This window comes from Narcine bancroftii, chromosome 5 (genome assembly GCF_036971445.1).
Source record: "Narcine bancroftii isolate sNarBan1 chromosome 5, sNarBan1.hap1, whole genome shotgun sequence".
In the NCBI taxonomy this organism is placed as follows: domain Eukaryota; kingdom Metazoa; phylum Chordata; class Chondrichthyes; order Torpediniformes; family Narcinidae; genus Narcine; species Narcine bancroftii.
The window spans coordinates 23,181,151-23,197,895 of NC_091473.1; the positions used below are offsets into that span (position 1 = coordinate 23,181,151).

Here is a 16,745-nt window from a genome sequence, read left to right on the forward strand (position 1 = left end):
ATAGCATCACTCGGTGCGGTCCGCAACCCTCTAGGGACACTAGTGCTGCAGTTGGTGGGGGTGGGAGAGGGGAGTGGGCGGGTGCAAAATTACTCATTTACTGCCATCCTGGAAACAAATTGAATTAAAGCAAGAGGTAATAAGTAATTTTAAGAAAAACAGATAAATCATTATTACTCCCTGTCATTTCTTCTGTGGGTCCCCTACAACTTCCCGTGGAACCATGTTTGGGAAACCTTGGTGTAGTTAAAGGAGGCAGAAAGCCCCTTGGAATCTCTGTGATGACATTGGAAGAACATAGGAAACAAAAATAAGTCATTCAGGCCCTTGAACTGGTTCCAATCCTATCCTTCCAGCACTATGTCCAAATCTTTTCACATTCTTTTCACATTATCCATTTGCGTTCAGTAACTGAGCCTCTCTATCTCTCTGATTTCCAAAGATTTACAACCCACTTTGTGAAGTAAATTTTCCTTATTTCGATCCTGATTTGTAATATCCCATTATTTGTGACCTTAAACCCTGGCTTTTGTAAGGTAAAACATCATGAGATGGGAATGTGTAGGGAGTTACCCTGTACAGGGCAGTAACAAGAAGGGGAGGTGTCCTTGTACTCCTGTTAGGTAAAACATCATGAGATGGGAATGTACGGGGCTGTAACAAGATGTGAATGCATCCTTGTACTTACAAGATAAGAGAGACATTGATGGATTGAGAGGCAGGAAGCTAGCAGGGAAAGGATAGCAACAGTTTTAGTCATTGGACAAGTAATGATATGATGATGTTCTAAGCACGTATCCAAGGGTATAAAAAATCACCATTTTGCTGATAACGGCAGAATGCATTCTCCGACTAACAATGTTTAGTCGCAAGTGTTACAATCCGGTAATAAAGAACAAAGAACCCTGATTTCGACTCAGTCTGGTGTTTGTCTCACTCATTCATGAACAAAGCAGACCTAACAATTTGGACAACTCATCCAGCATTAATCCAGCACCTCCGCTGTCGAGCCCTGTGAATTTTGTCTGCTTCAATCAGGTCACCTCTCAGATAAAACAGAAATGTAATATTACACCAAATTGCCTTTAGTCTGCTCTAAGGCAGACAGAGATTCACCATTAGCAGTGCCACTTACAGTCAGAGAAAGAGAAGCAAAAGAGAGTCCCCACAGAGTCACTGAATTTGCCACCAGCATTTCTGCAGCCTCGCAGCTGCACAAAACTCCAGCCCAGATTCAAACCTCCAGCATGATGAGGAAGCCTTCAGCACCCAAAGCCCTTCAGGAGCCCTTCTTGCCCTCAGCACCCTCTTGAATCCCGGTTCTGATACCTGGTACTCGAGCTAGTCCCCAGCAGCCTGCGGCCTAGTGTGAGTCCTGTGACCTCAAGAAGGCAGCAACCCACAGCCTGTGTGGGTTCCTTGCCCGCAATTCATCAACAGCTCACTGCTTGCATGTGTCCTTCAGCCAGAGAGCCCATCAGTGATCTGCTACTGTGGTTACCATCCCTAGGCTCATCTCCTCTGCTTCTTCTCAATGGGGGGAGGGGTTTCTCCCCATTACTGGTGCCCTGTGCCAGTCTGCTGCTCCCCTGGAGTTTGCAACCCCTTGTGGCTGCTGCTGAACACAGGCACTGCCATCTTGGGTCCAGTCCCCGCAGTTGTAGGATTTTAAATAAAACATCGTCAGCTCTTTTAACAACCTTGAACAGAGCCGTCGTCAGAAGGACTGGGTGGTAGAACCCCATGAGAGGTACAGTCTCAGCTCCCTGGTCTCCCCAGGTCCATACAAGCAGCTCTAGCACTGCCCTAGTTTTTTTTTAAGGTGAGATAATGGAAGCCATTCCTTCTCTTCATGTGATAAGCCCACATTCTGGAGAGACAGCTGTAGTGGTGAGGGCAAGTTGCCACCCCAAGAGCCAAAGTTTGGTGAACACATATGCATGAACATGGTCAATTGATGGTGAATTCAACCTTCAAATGGCCCTACCATTGATCACATTGGCCTTGATACTGTTCAATGCACTGCACCTGCATTACTCACCTACCCAGAATATTGATCAAGATTTCAGTGGATGTCACATCATCAAGCTGGACCTCCACATCCCGCAACCTGCACACCGTGTCAGCTGTTCAATTATAGGAGGCATATCTAAATGGCGCCTGCCACTCCCAAAGTAGTGGGTACTGTTACGGGTTATATGTTTTTAAAAGAGATAGATTGAGGGGGCTTTACTGTAGATCACTTCACAAATATCCGGGCTCAAGTGCTGATAAAAATCTTTCAAGGATTAGGTTTGGAGCCTTGGGAAGAGTTCGGCAGTAGCTTTTGAGGCTGCAACATGGCAAGCTGGCAGGCTTGTAGAAAACCCAATTTTGAAGACGGGTTGTGAGTTCAGCCTGTTGAAAACCATTGTTGTCCTTACAAGAGGAAATGGCTGGCAAGAGTGTTTCTTCTGAAATAAATGAAACAAAAGGAACTCTGTGGTGACCTGGAAGAAGAGGTTATCATTTGGAAAACCCATGATGGGGCAGGTTTCCTCGGCAAGACACTGAAGTGACTGATCAGAGGAAATCTGTTTGTGTGTCTAACAAGCCACATATATCTCTGAAACCAATCATTACAAGAAAATATATCAAAAAATATGTTAGAATATCCTCTGCATCCCATTTTGAATGGTATCAGAAATTCAGAAGCAAATGCTGTCAAATCTTTAACAAAATAATTTAATTTTCTGATATTCCTTTCAACCAATTATTTTTGTTTCTCTTCTTTATTTTACTTTTTGGATGTGGGAAGTGGGAGTGCACAGTAATCCGGAATTCAAGCAACCATCAGCATCAAGCAACTGGTGAAAAATTAGGGAAAATAAATAAATAACAAATTAATCAATCATTTAATAAAACTTTTAAATTGGAAATGTTCTCTGAGGTGACAATGATTGAAGCAAACATTTAGCCAACAGAGTGGCCTGGACGTGCTTTGCTCATAGCAGCTGTTTGAATAAAGTTGAGTTTAAATAAAATGGCAGCGCCCAAGATAAAGAGCTAGTTGGTGCCATTTGAGGTTGGGGTAATTCTCTTGAAGTGTCTCCCTATCCCTGCTTAGCCAGTCTTTATCTTTATTAGTACATTAGTAGATATATTAATAAGGCTTTATCTCTAAACTTAGGGGAGGGAGGTTAATTATGATGGTGACACATTTAGCTTAGTGTTAGAGCACCAGCAACCAGGAGTCAAATTTAAATTTAAATTTTGTAGGTTACAGGCATGACTTGATTAAAGTGAACTTTAGACCAAAGGTTCTCAACCTTTTTTCTTTCCGCTCACATACCACTTTAAGTATTCCCTCTGCCATCGGTGCTCTGTGATTAGTGAGGGATTGCTTAACGTGGGATGTGAGTGGGAAGGGAAGGTTCAGAATCACTGCTCTGGACCCAATTGTTACTGAAATATTTTGCTTGAGAAAAATTGTCATTGGCCCATTTCCTTTGGATTTATGAAAACCGTACACGTAATGAGTCAATTAGGTACGATTAAAACAGTGGTTTTCAAACTTTTTTTTCCCCACTCTCATATCACCTTAAGCAATCCCTCACTAATCACAGAGCACCTATGGCATAGGGAATACTTAAAGTGGTATGTGAATGGAAAAAAAAAGGTTGAGAACCACTCCTTTAGATAGTTAAGTAAAGATAAGTCAAGTTTATTGTCATCTGATTGCACATGTACAACCCGACAAAAATGCATTCTCCGGTCCTTGGTGCACAACTTGCAGACACACAAACAGATATAACACACACATACAGACAAACAATACATATGCAGGACAAGTATTCATATATACAAATAAATAAATTTTGTTTCATGAATACGAGAGTTCGTATGGATAGTCTGCTTTTCTATTTTTTCGACTGAAGTGGCTAACCACATACTTTTTCACCTTATATTAAACCTCCCATGTCCTCAACTATCGACTTAGTCTGTTTATATCCTCAGGAAGCTTTCTGTATTCCCCGCACAATGTCCCCTGCCACCCAGCCTCACAGCTTCAGCAAGCATGGATGTTTTACACCCATCCTCTTATCCAAATCATTGATAAAGATTGTGAAAAGCTGGAGCCCCCAGCATTAATCTTTCTGACAGCTGACAAGTAACAGCCTTCTCACCTGTCTATTTCCACTCTATCTCTCTCTCTCTCTTCTCATTGAACCAATCTTCATCTTATACAAGTATCAGCAACAGAAAATGCTGGAACACTCAGCTGGTCAGGAAGCATCTGTGGAAAGAGAAATTGAATTAATATTTCAAGTAAGAAATATTTATTTCTTCTCAAACCTGGAAGTTTAACTCTGTTTCTCTTTCCATAGATGTTGTTTGACCTGCTGAATGGTTCCAGTTTTTTTTTGATATTTTGTAACGGCTGCTACACACGCTGAAACACACCACAGGACACAGTGAAGGTTTCAGTTGAACTGATTTATTTGAATTCCATGTGTGCCTCTTTAAGGTCGACGGGAGTTCCACCCCACGCAGCGGTGACATCATCCCATTGCCTGGGGCGCGAGCTGTGCCCTCAGCCATGAGGTAATCGGCAAGTCTGAATGGTGCCATCTTCCTGCAGCTGCCCCACCAGCGCGGCGATACAAGCAGGGCCGGTTCGCTACAAGAGATGTGCACTGCCACACAAACCCGCCCCAGAACCGGCTTACGCACCATGCATACTGATGCCTTGATGGAGGGGTGGGGCAAGTTGTGGACCATTCAGAATGCCTTTTGCCTCCATTGCGGGGGGACTACCGGGCGTGGTGAGACATCACATAGTAGCGCGTCTTGGCTGCTTCAGGTCCTCGAGGCGCAGGCTGGTGATGGCGGTTTGGAAGGCCTGCATCTCTTCATCCCCTTTCTGGGCCTGAGCTAATTGGGCGTAGTTCAGGCCGGGGGATAAATTGTAGATAGTGAGTCTGGAAAGAGCGTCAGCAACGATATTGTCCTTACCCACCGAGTGTCGGATGTCAGTGGTGAACTCCGAGAAGTAGGAAAGGTGCCACTGCTGGTGCACCAACCAAGAGTGCTTTGCCATGGCGAGGGCCTGTGTGAATGGCTTATGGTCCGTGAAAGCAGTGAAAGGCCTGCCCTCCAGAAAGTAGCGGAAATGCCTGAAGGAAAGGTACAGGGTTGGGAGCTCCCTATTGATGGCATTGTATTTCATTTTGGGAGGTCGGAGTTGCCAGCTGAAGAACGCTAGAGGGCGCCACTGTCTGTTGACCAATTTCTCGAGGACACCCCCAATGGCTGTGGCGGACGTGTCCACCAAGAGTGCTGTATGTGCGTCAGGCCGTAGGTGGGCCAGTAGAGTTGCGCTAGCGAGGGCGTCTTTGTGTGGGAAAAGCTGTTTCGGCCTCTTTTGTCCACTCGAGAGCCTTTTTTTTTTGCCGAGATTAGGGTGAACAGTGGGCGCATTATGCGGACAGCCCCCGGGATAAAACAGTGGTAGAAATTAACTATCCCTGTGAACTTTTGCAGGCCCTTGAGAGTGTCCAGCTTGGGGAACTGCTGTATAGCCTTGACCTTGATCAGTGATGGTGCTGCCCCATCCACAGTGATGGTATGGGCCAGAAACTGTAATGACTCCTTCCCAAACTGGCATTTGGCCACATTGATGGTGAGGCCAAATTCCATCAGGCTGGTGAACAGTGTGCGGAGATGGGTTTTGTGCTAATGGTGATCTCGACTGGCGATGAGAATATCATCGAGATAAATGAATATGAAATCCAGGTCTATCCCCACTGCATCCATGAGCCACTGGAACATTTGGGCCACATTCTTCAGACCAAAAGGCATCTGCAGGAATTCGAAGAGGCCGAACGGGGTGATGATGGCAGCTTTGGTGGTAGCCCCTCACCAAGTCGACCTTCGAGAAGACCTTAGCGCCATGCAAGTTGGCTGTGAAGTCCTGTATATGGGGGATGGTGTATCAATCAGGTGTGGTTGCATCATTGAGCTGACGGTAGTACCCACAAGGGCGTCAACCCCCAGAGGCCTTTGGGATCATCTACAGGAGAGAAGCCCAGGCGCTGTCTGATCTGCAGACTATGCCGAGTGCTTGGAGGTGGGAGAACTCCTCTTTAGTGAGCTGCAGCTTTTCTGGCAGCAGTCATCTAGCCTTGGCATGGAGTGGGGGGCCCTGTGTGGCGAAGTGGTGGCGGAAGCTGTGCTGAGGCATGGTGGCCGAAAGATGGCGGGGAACTCATCCAGGATGCGGGAGTACTCACTTTTGGGCATGCAGACAGTGGCTATCCCTGGGTCAGGCATGCTGGAAGACTCGAATCAGAGGGTCTGGAAAGTGCAGGCATGTACAAGTCTTTTGCCCTTAAGGTCTACTAGTAGCTGTGCGCCCAAAGGAAGTCGGCTCCCAGCAGCGCAATGCCAGCAGGAACTTCCACCGGTACTTGTCTGGCCCGAGGTGTACCTGGATGCTTCGCATGCCGAAAGCATTTATTTCGGTGCCATTCGCTACCCGCAAGGTCAAGCCTCGTGTTCTTGTGCGGGATTCGAGGGCTGTCAGGGGAAGCACACTCAACTCTGCTCTGGTGTCCAACAGGAAATGCTGTCCACTGGTCTTGTCGATCACATGCAGGAGGCTGTTCGTGTGGCCAGCTGTCGCAGCCATCAATAACGGCTGGCGTGGTCATTTCCCTGGTATGAGCAGGGCCGTCGACACTTGCGGTCTTGGGCTCCCCAGTGTTGGTGGTAGAAACACCAGGTGGTTTGGTGCTCCTCCGGCTTCTGCTTGGGGGCGGACTGTGGTCAGCTGGATCCAGGACGGGTGACCTGATTCAAGATGGCTTCGTTCTCCTGTTTGGTTCTCCGAAACACATTGGCGCGGGCTGCAACTTTCCAGGGGTCTGAGAAGTCCTCGCCTGCCAGCAGGAGGTGGATGTCTTTCGGAATTTGTTCCGGGAAGGCTTGCTTAAACATCAGGCAGGGTTTGTGGCCTTCTGCCAGTGTGAGCATTTCACCCATTAGAGCGGACAGGGCTCTGTCCCCCAGGCCATCGAGGTGCATCAGCCTGGCCGCGCATTGCCAACAGGAGAAATCGAAGGTGTCGAGCAAGAGGGTTTTGAGGGTGACATATTTGCCCTCCACTGGTGGGTCGTGGATCAGCTCATCCACTCTGGCTGCAGTTTCTTCATCGAGGACGCTCACCACATGGTAAAACATTATGGAGTCAGAGGTGATCTGTCTGAGATGAAACTGTGCCTCCACCTGCCCGAACCAAATGTGGAGTAGATGGGTCCAAAAGGGGGTGGAGTTTCACTGCCACAGCGCTGATTGCCATCAGATAACATCTGGGCTCTGCGGGGTCACCAATGTAGTGGCTGCTACACACCACAGGACACGGTAGAGGTGAATTGATTTATTTGAATTCCACCCGGGCCCCTTTAAGGTCAACGGCAGTTCTGCCCCGTGCGGCAGTGACATCATCGCGTTGTCTGGGGCGCGAGCTGTGGCCTCAGCCACGAGATAATCGGCAAGCCCCATCTTCCTGCAGCTGCCCCGCCAGCGCGATGATACAAGTGGGGCTGGTTCACCACAAGAGATGTGCGTTGCCACAGTTTCGTATTTCCTGCATCTGTAGTAATTTTTATTTCCTTGTCGATAAAAACTCACACAGCCATGTTCTCAAGTTCTGTTTAATATCTTCTTGTGCAGGCCTCCTGAGCTCCAAAAGCACCCACTTGTTCCTGCCTATCTTCTCTGCTAATTACAACCTCAAAAGAACTCCGAACAGATGTGTCAAGCATCAACTCCCTTTCATAAATCTATACTGATTCTGTCTAATTCTATTGTTGTGTTCCATCACCAATACTTTAGTCACTGATTTTAGCATTTTATCTAATACGGATATAACATTTAGTAAAAAGTGCCACAAAAAAGGTTACTGCTCAACACAAGAGCTTGTTATCTTGCTGAGAATAAATTAGGTTGTACAGGATTAGGTCAACTAACAGGAGAGTGAGAATGAATGGATAATTTCAGGTTGGCATGTTGAAACTATTGGAGTGATACAGAGATGTACAAATTATAAAGCCTTTGCCATTTGTATCAGAGTTGGAGAGAGATGTAGCATGTAACCTCTGACCCATTGAATTCATACAGATCATTAAGCACTCTTTTCATTAATTCTACTCTAACCTGTTTTATTTTCTTTTTATTCCTAACTGCTCTCTTTAGATTCTGCCACTTACAGGGGAAATTTGCAACAGACAATTGACCGGCCAACCTAAAAGAATTTGGAATGTGGGAGGAAACTGGAGCATCGGGATAAAACCCATCCCATCAGAGAGAGTGTGCAAACTCCATACATTCAGAACCCCAAATCGGGGTTGAATCCAGGTGACTGAAGCTCTTCTTACTGTGTCTCTGTGCCATCCTAACTTAGTGAACTTCAGTGAAGGGAGCAAGAGAATTAAAGTGTATTTAATTCTGCTGGGGAATACAAAGATAGGTGGGAAATTAATTGTGAAGGGGACAGGTCACGAACAGGTTAAGTGAGTGGCCTTAACGATAATGGAATATAACTATATCTCACACCTCAAAAGTTACATAATAGTAAATTGGAAATCTCAAATATATGTTTTTAGGTGTAGCATAGATATTGGTACATTCTACCTAGTTATGCATGAAATTAAGACCTTTTTGGATAAATGTGGAGGAAATATTAATGAAAATTATGGGGTGGACTTCCCTCCTGATCCACATTTCTTCTTGTGGTGAACTGCTGTAATCCTGATTACCTGGTTCCGTCCCATTCTGTGACTGTACCTGTGGCCCCTCCTTCTTTTGATCTTGTATAAAGCCTCTAACACCTTGACCCGTCCCCAGAAAGCCTGGGTCACGCATAGGATGAGGTCCTTGTCCATTGTGAATTAAAGCCTGTTGATCAGAGTCTCAGTCTCTCGAGTTATTTACTGCCCATCAGTTTCTTTTGAGGTATTTGGCTGTCATGAATGTTAACTTCCCCAAAAGTCAATCCAAATGTATTAAAAATCGCTTTGGCAATAGCCAGGAAATGTATAGCGGTAACATGGAAATCTGATTCCCTCTTACATATTGATCATTGGAATATGGAAATGCAAAGTTTTATACCCCTGGAGAAAATTACTTATAATCTTAGAAATTTATATAACGTGATCATAGAGATTTGTCATGCCTTATCTGAATTATTTAAATGCCCAGATAGTTTAGTCTATTTATTAAATATTTTATATTTAATTTTCATCCCTTATTAGTAATTTAATATTTTTATTTCTTTTTTCATTGTATTAAATGTTGATACCAGCTCTTTCCCCTTTTCCCTTTTCTTCATCTCCCCCTCTGTCCACTATTTCTTTTCCTTTCTCTTAAGGTACGGAGGGGTTATATCTAGGCTCAATGTACATTTCAAGGATTTTTATTGTATATATTCATATATACATTAATTAAGTCCTTCTTTTCTTAAACATTAAATAAAATATAATAAAAAAATTTAAAAGATGATGGAATATAATATGAGGAAACACTAGGTTACATCAAATTATCAGGAAGAGTAGTAAAGCAGCGAATCATTAAAATAATTTGACACTAATGAATGCTGTTGCACAGAGGGATCTGATGGCCTTATACATATGAAACCTAGAAAGTTAGCATGCAGGTACATTAAGTAATTAGGAAGTCAAATGAAAAACTGCTCATGGGAAGTTTTGCTACACCACTATAGGGATTGGTAAGATCGGACTTGAAGTGTGACATACAGTCTTTGACTCCTCATTAAATAAGGATATACTTGCCTTCAAGGCAGAGCAGAGAAGGTTAATGAGATTGTTTTCTGAGATGTTAGGGATAGCTGCTAAGCAAAAGTTGAGTAAATTGGACCTACACACTGGGGTATTGTGGAAAGAATTATCTTATTTATTTATATATATTTAAATAAGATAATTCTTTCTCCAAAAGCACAGGGTAGTGGTCCAATCTACCCAACATCTCCTTAGCTGAAACCCCAAACATTTCAGGATACAGCCTCATTAACCCATGCACTGGACAGAGGGGTGTTTGACGTTCCAGGTTGGACCCCTGATCAGGAGCTCAGTTTGAAATGCTGACTCTCTCTCTGCTTCCACAGATGCTGCTTGAAATTCTTGAGTTTCTCAAGCAATTTGTTTTTTGCTTCTCAAACATAATTCTTCACTGAGGTGAAGAATTTCTCCGTAAATATAGAAACCTATTGAGAGCTTTCTTTTCCTTCCATATCCACCTTTATCCCTTCTAACAGCTTTTCCACTGCCTCCTGCTCATTCACCAATCACTCCTTTCTAAGAGGTGCTCTGATGTCTTATTCATGCAGAAGCTTTGAAGTTAGGACAGAATGCTTCAGATGTGCCTCACCACTCTCTGCAGACTAACAAAACTTCAAAGAGCTCAATAAAGGATCAAATATTTGTGAAATCATAACCGACTTCCAAATGTTTGGAAACTCCTCTGAGAGAGCTGCTGTGCATTCTTCCAACTGCCCAATGTGTGTTCGTCTGTGAAGATATCCTTTCAGATGCAAAAAGGCAGTGATAGTATTGACACCATTACCTGTCCACTCTATATTTCCGAAGGGCATAATCTGTACAGACGTTTATACCCTCACTGATGCAGCATCTGGTGTGATTCACATCACAAATAGTTGAAGGTTCACTATGTCACCTACAACACAGAATATAAACATGGCAGAGGAAACATTTGTGCTTTAATGTGGATGGAAATCCACTTCATTAGCAATATCTCCACAGCTTTAAAAAAAAGTGACATTAAATAAAATGTAATAAAGAAAGTCTAAAAGATGATGGAATATAATATGAGGAAACACTAGGTTACATCAAATTATCAGGAAGAGTAGAAAAGCAGCGAATCATTAAAATAATTTGACACTAATGAATGCTGTTGCACAGAGGGATCTGATGGCCTTATACATATGAAACCTAGAAAGTTAGCATGCAGGTACATTAAGTAATTAGGAAGTCACCTGATCAAGAAATTTCAAGATTTGAGATTCTTTTATTGTCATGTAAATGTAATATAACACAAATTTTCCTTTAGTCATCCGTAAGGCAGACAAAGAGTTGGCATTAGTATTGCCCAGTGCCCTTTACATTAAGAGAAACAGAAGCAAAAGGGAGTCCCTTCAGAACCACTGAGCGTCCATGGATTTGCCTCCAGTGCTCGTGCAGCTGCTGTACCTGCATAGATCCCACTGCCCGTTGGCTGGTGTACCTTCCCTCCCTTATCCACCTATTACCTCATGTCTGTGGACCAGTGCTCCTCCCTCTGCCCCTTTCCCCCAACATTTAGTTCATACCTTGATGAAGGGCTCTAGCCCGAAACATTGGTTATGTTTCTTTATTTTTGCTATATAACCTACTTTGTTTGACCTGCTGAGTTTCTCCAGCATTATGTTTTTACCCCTGTTCAATTCGTCAGCTTCCTGAGATCCAGATCCAAAGCTCCAATTCAATCAGGAAGCCTTCAATGCCTGAGGCCCTTCAGGAGCCTTTCTTGCCCTCAGCACCCTCTTCAATCCAAGTTCCAATATCTGGTTCCTATGAGCCAGTCTTCAACAGTCCGCAGCACAGCCTGTGTAGGTCCTTTGACCGCAAGTCGCCAGCAACCCACAACCTGTGTGGGCCTTTTGACTGCAAGTCACCATCTACTTGCACAGTAAAGCATAGTTATTAGGCCTTTTTATAATGGTAAAAAAAGCGAATGTAAATGTGGATGCTTTCTGCCTTCACATCATTGCACCTACCTATTGTGTTGCACTGTTAGCCAGAATCAGACACACACAAAGATAAAGACTGTACAACAGGCTTTAATCCACAAATACTTCCACAGAGCCAGGCTGGCTGTGGCTGCAGCAACTCTGAGTTAGGCCTCGGGAGGCCGCCGCAGGCTTATATCCCAGAGGGTGATTGACATCCGACCAGGTGGGGCTTGATCCATTCTGGCCGACTGATTGACAGCCGGCCAGGTGTTGTCCTGTCCCCTTACACACCTGCAGGTACAGAGGTTGCCCCCTGCAGTAGGCCGGTGGAGTACCAGCACATTCACCCCCTTCTTTAAAATTGTCCCGGTGGGGGGCAGTAACAAGGAATCGCACCAACTATGTACGTACAATATTTACAGGTTGAGACGATTCGGCGGCCACCGGAGTCTCTGTGACTGTCGTAGGACTGACTGGTGTGGTGCCGCGCAGAGAGATGGCCAGGGGGGCTGGGGTCGACATATGTGGGTCGTATTGGATGGGTGGGGGAGCGGGTTCATCTCCTAAGGCTGAAGCGGCTCCCTGGTGGTCAAGGAGGCCCTGCTGCCTGGGGAGAGGGATGTATGCCCGGTCAGCATTGTCCTGGGTTGGAGGGTGGCGTGGTGTGGTGGGTGCTCCTGCTGGTGCCAGGTCCCTGGTTGAGACGGTGTCCTCCCTGCCACTGCCGAACCTAACGTAAGCGTAGTTATGGTTTGCATGAAGGAGGAAAATCTGCTCCACCAGGGCTTCAGCCGTGTGTGTCCGTACATGCTTACACAGAAGCACCACTCCCGGGGACATGAGCCATGCTGGGAGTAACATTCCAGTCGCCGACCTCCTGGGGAACGAGAACAGACGTTCGTGAGGGGTCTCGTTGGTAGCCGTGCACAGCAGTGACTGAATGGCATGGAGCTCCTCGGGCAGGGCGTCCTGCCAGTACTCAATGGCCAACCCTTTTGACTTGAGAGCCAGGAGGACTGCCTTCCAGACCACCCCATTCTTGCATTCCACTTGCCCTTTGCTTCTCAGGTTATAGCTTGTCGTGTGACTGGTTGCGATGCCCCTCGCCGTCAGGTACTGGCGCGGCTTGTCGCTCATGAAACTAGACTCCCCCGGTCGCTGTGGATGAAGGCGGTGTAGTCAAATATGGTGAGGATCTGTCCCAAGGCCCTGATAACGGTGGCCGTGGAGGTGTCCGGACAAGGGATGGTGAAAGGGAAGTGTGTGTACTCATCCACTACCATGAGGAAGTAACGTTTTGGTTTGTGGAAGGCAGGGGCCCTTTGAAGTCCATGTCGAGACGCTCGAAAGGCCGAGTAGCCATTACAACGTGGGCTTGGGGGTGGGGGTGGCGAAAGAAGCGGGGTTTACACTCCGCACAGACCCGACAGGCCTCGGTCATGTCCCTGACGTCCCTGATGGTGTATGGCAGATTTTGGGACTTAACAAAGTGGTACAACCGGGTGACACCTGGATGGCAGAGGGACTCAAGCAATGCCTGCAACCTATCGTCATGCATAGATGCGCAGGTGCGAGAGAGGGCATCAGGGGAGTCGTTAAACTTCCCGGGGCGGTACTGGATATCGTAGCTGTAGGTTGCCAGCTCAACACTCCAGCGCAGGATCTTGACGTTCTTGATCTTGCTCTTGTGGGTAGTGTTAAACATGAACGCCACGGCCCGCTGGTCTGTGAGGAGCGTGAATCTCCTGCTGGCCAGGTAGTGGCACCAGGGGTGGACCGCTTCCACAATCGCCTGGTCCTCCTTTTCAATGGTGGAGTGCCCTAGCTCGGAGCTGTGGAGGGTCCTGGAGAAGAAGGCGAGGGGGCGCCCCCCCGTGGTTGAGAGTAGCAGCGAGGGCCAGCTCAGAGGCATTGCTCTCTACCTGGAAGGGGGAGTCCTCATCCACAGCTTGCATCGTGGTGTCCGCGATGTCTTGCCCGATGCGGGTGAAAGCTGCCTGCACCTCAGGTGGGGGGGTAAAAGTTTTGGCTTGGGCCAGTGGGCAGACCTTGTCCGAGAAGCAAGGGACCCACTGTGAGTAATAAGAGAACAGGCCCAGGCACCTGCAGAGGCCCTTTAGCTTGGGGGCAGGGAGGGGTAACTCCATTAAAGGGTGCATCCTTTCCGGATCTTGGCCGACGACTCCATGGGCCACAATGTACCCCAGGATGGTGAGGCGGGTGGCGCTGAACACACATTCTCCTTGTTGTAAGTGAGGTTCAACTCTGCGGCCATCTGGATGAATTTTTCCAGGTTAGCATCATGGTCCTGGTCACAGCCGCAGATAGTGACGTTATTCAGTTATGGGAACGTCGCCTTCAGCTTGTGCCAGTCTACCATGCGATCCATCTCCCGCTGGAAGATGGAGACCACATTCGTGACCCCGAAAGGAACCCGGCAGAACTGGTACAGGCGCCCATCCGCCTCAAAGGCGGTGTAGGGTATGTCTTTCGGGTGGATAGGGATTTGGTGATACGCTGACTTCAGGTCAATCCACCCGGGAGTGGACTATCTCATTGACCATGTTAGCGATCCTCGGCAGGGTATAGGCATCCAGCTGGGTGTACCGATTAATGGTCTGGCTGTAATCCACGACCATCTTCGGCTTATTTCCCCCTTTGACAACCAGGACTTAGGCTCTCCAAGGGCTGTTGCTGGGCTCTAGAACGCCTTCTGTCAGGAGTCGCTGCACCTCCGCCTTGATGAAGTCCATGCCTGCAGTGCAATAGCGCCTACTTCTAGCGATGATTAGCTTGCAGCCTAGCGTAAGATGAGGAACGAACGCCAGTGGGGTGATGCACAGTGTGGAGAGGCCGCAGGTTGGCATGCTGTGCAATGTGAGTGGAGGTTGGGGCCGCCCGAAGGCATGCTGTGCAATGTGAGTGGAGGTTGGGGCCGCCCGAAGGCAAGAATGACACTCTGCAGGTGGTACTGGAAATCCAGGCCCAGGAGGAGTGGTGCGCGTGTTTGTGCATGACCAGGAGCCTGAATCCTGTGTAAGTCTCTCCTCCCACCATTATATTGACTGAGCAGTGCCCGAGGGTGCCTACTTCTGGTGGCAATCGGCTTGCAGCCTAGCGCAAGATGTGGAAAGAGCACCGGCGGGGGAATGCGCAATGTGGAGAGGCCGCAGGTTGGCAGGGGCTGGTAGGTTGGCGTGCTGTGCATTGTGAGTTGAGGTTTGGACCCCCTGAAGGCAAGGGTGACACTCTGCAGGTGGCACTGGAAATCCAGGCCCAGGAGGAGTGGTGCGCAGAGTTTGGGCATGACCAGGAGCCTGAATCCTGTGTAAGACTCCCCTCTCACCATTATATCGACCGAGCTGTGCCTGAGGGTACCAACAGTCTTATCCTTGGCGGTGAGGGCAATCAAGCAGGTGGTGGGGTGGACCTTTAACCTTAGGGAGTGGGCCACTCTCGGGTGAATGAAGCTCTTGGTGCTGCCACTGTCGAACAGGCACTTTGTTACCTGCCTGTTGACTTGCATGTCCATCATCGAGCGCCCGAAGTCATGGGGGACGTCCCTGGTCAGTGTGGTGGTGGCCAAGACCGTCTTGGAGTCAGAGTCGTCACTATCTGGAGGGATGGAGTGTGTCGATACGGCAGCTTGGTCATCACCCATGTTGACCACGTTGCCATTGGTTGCTGGGTGCGGCGGTGGCAGCTGATGGCACCCGGAGGCATGGGGAGCGTCGGTAGGGCAGCCTGGTCATCGCCTGTGTTGACCACGTGGTTTTCAACGTCGTCGGGGGCTTTCCGTGTCAGGCGCTGCCTGGCTCAAGATGGCGGCGGCACATGGGGGGCCACTGCGTGGCTGGCCTCCTTCCCCAGCCGTGTCCGCTGCGCTGGGGAAATTACATCATCACGGCCGGCGGCAGTGACGTCGTTACATCAGCCGGACGTGACGTCACACTGTGAGCCGGAAGTGGCGTTGCTGTAGTTCTCAGTGAGCGGTGCCGGCGAGGGCGGGGGCTGGTGCAGATGCTCGGGGCATCTGGCAGGGCCGGATGTTGCACAGTCGAAGTCGGGGAAGGGGGAAGTCGTCGCGGAGATAAGGGCTTCGCACAGCACGCGCATGTGGGGGGTTCCGCGGGAGAGGTGGGAAGGTCATAGAGGGCCGCTGAGCTGCCAGCAGGTTTAGAGACGCACACTTTTGCAAAGTGGCCTTTCTTGCCGCATCGGGAACAATACTGGTTCCTAGCTGGGCAGTTTTGGCGCGGTTGTCGATCTGACCCACACCAGGACCCACAGTACTTACAGGGGTGCTGGGCGCCTGCCGCAGTGACGTTCTCCTCCCCAGCTTGGCCTGTGGCTGCTGCTGCAGTGTGAGAGGGCCACGAGGGAGCTTAGGGGAACCTGGATTCAAAGGCTTTGACGTGCAGTGCTGCTGCTTCCAGGGTCTGGACCAGTTCCACAGTCTTGGTTAGGGCATAGATGTTGTCGTCCAGCAGCTTCTGCCAGATGGCCCTCGGACGAAGGCGTCCCAGATCAACCTCGACCTCCTTTACACCTACCCCGGATTCAGCCAGACACGATCGGGCCAACTCTCTCAAGTGTCCCAGGTAAGACTCAGCCATCTCCCTGGGTTGCTGAACTCGGGTGTTGAGGAGGTACCTTGCACGGACCACATTCATGGGGGGCTTGTACAAATTCTCGAGAGTGTCCATTGCGCTCTTGTACATGGAGCAGCCTTTGGTTCTGGAAGGCATAGGGAGCTATCTTTGACCGGAGTAGGACCAAACTCTTCTGATCAGAGACCAGGAAGTCGCCCTCGTGTGCCTCAATGATTGCCTCAACCATGTGCTCCCAGATCTTGAAGTGTATTTGGGCTTCCGGGTGGAGTGGATTAAATTGTGATGCACTGTTAGCCAGAATCAGACACACACAAAGATAAAGACTGTACAACAGGCTTTAATCCACA

General features: G+C 48.1%; 1 long non-coding RNA gene across 1 annotated transcript in view; it reads left to right on the plus strand.

The window, feature by feature from the left end:
- The window catches only part of LOC138762642 (uncharacterized), an 86,999-nt gene that overhangs the window by 68,620 nt on the left and 1,634 nt on the right, over window positions 1-16,745 (plus strand). The window contains exon 3 of the long non-coding RNA XR_011357008.1: window positions 8,236-8,397. This is a non-coding gene — a long non-coding RNA (uncharacterized lncRNA). The remainder of the gene's footprint in view (window positions 1-8,235; window positions 8,398-16,745) is intronic.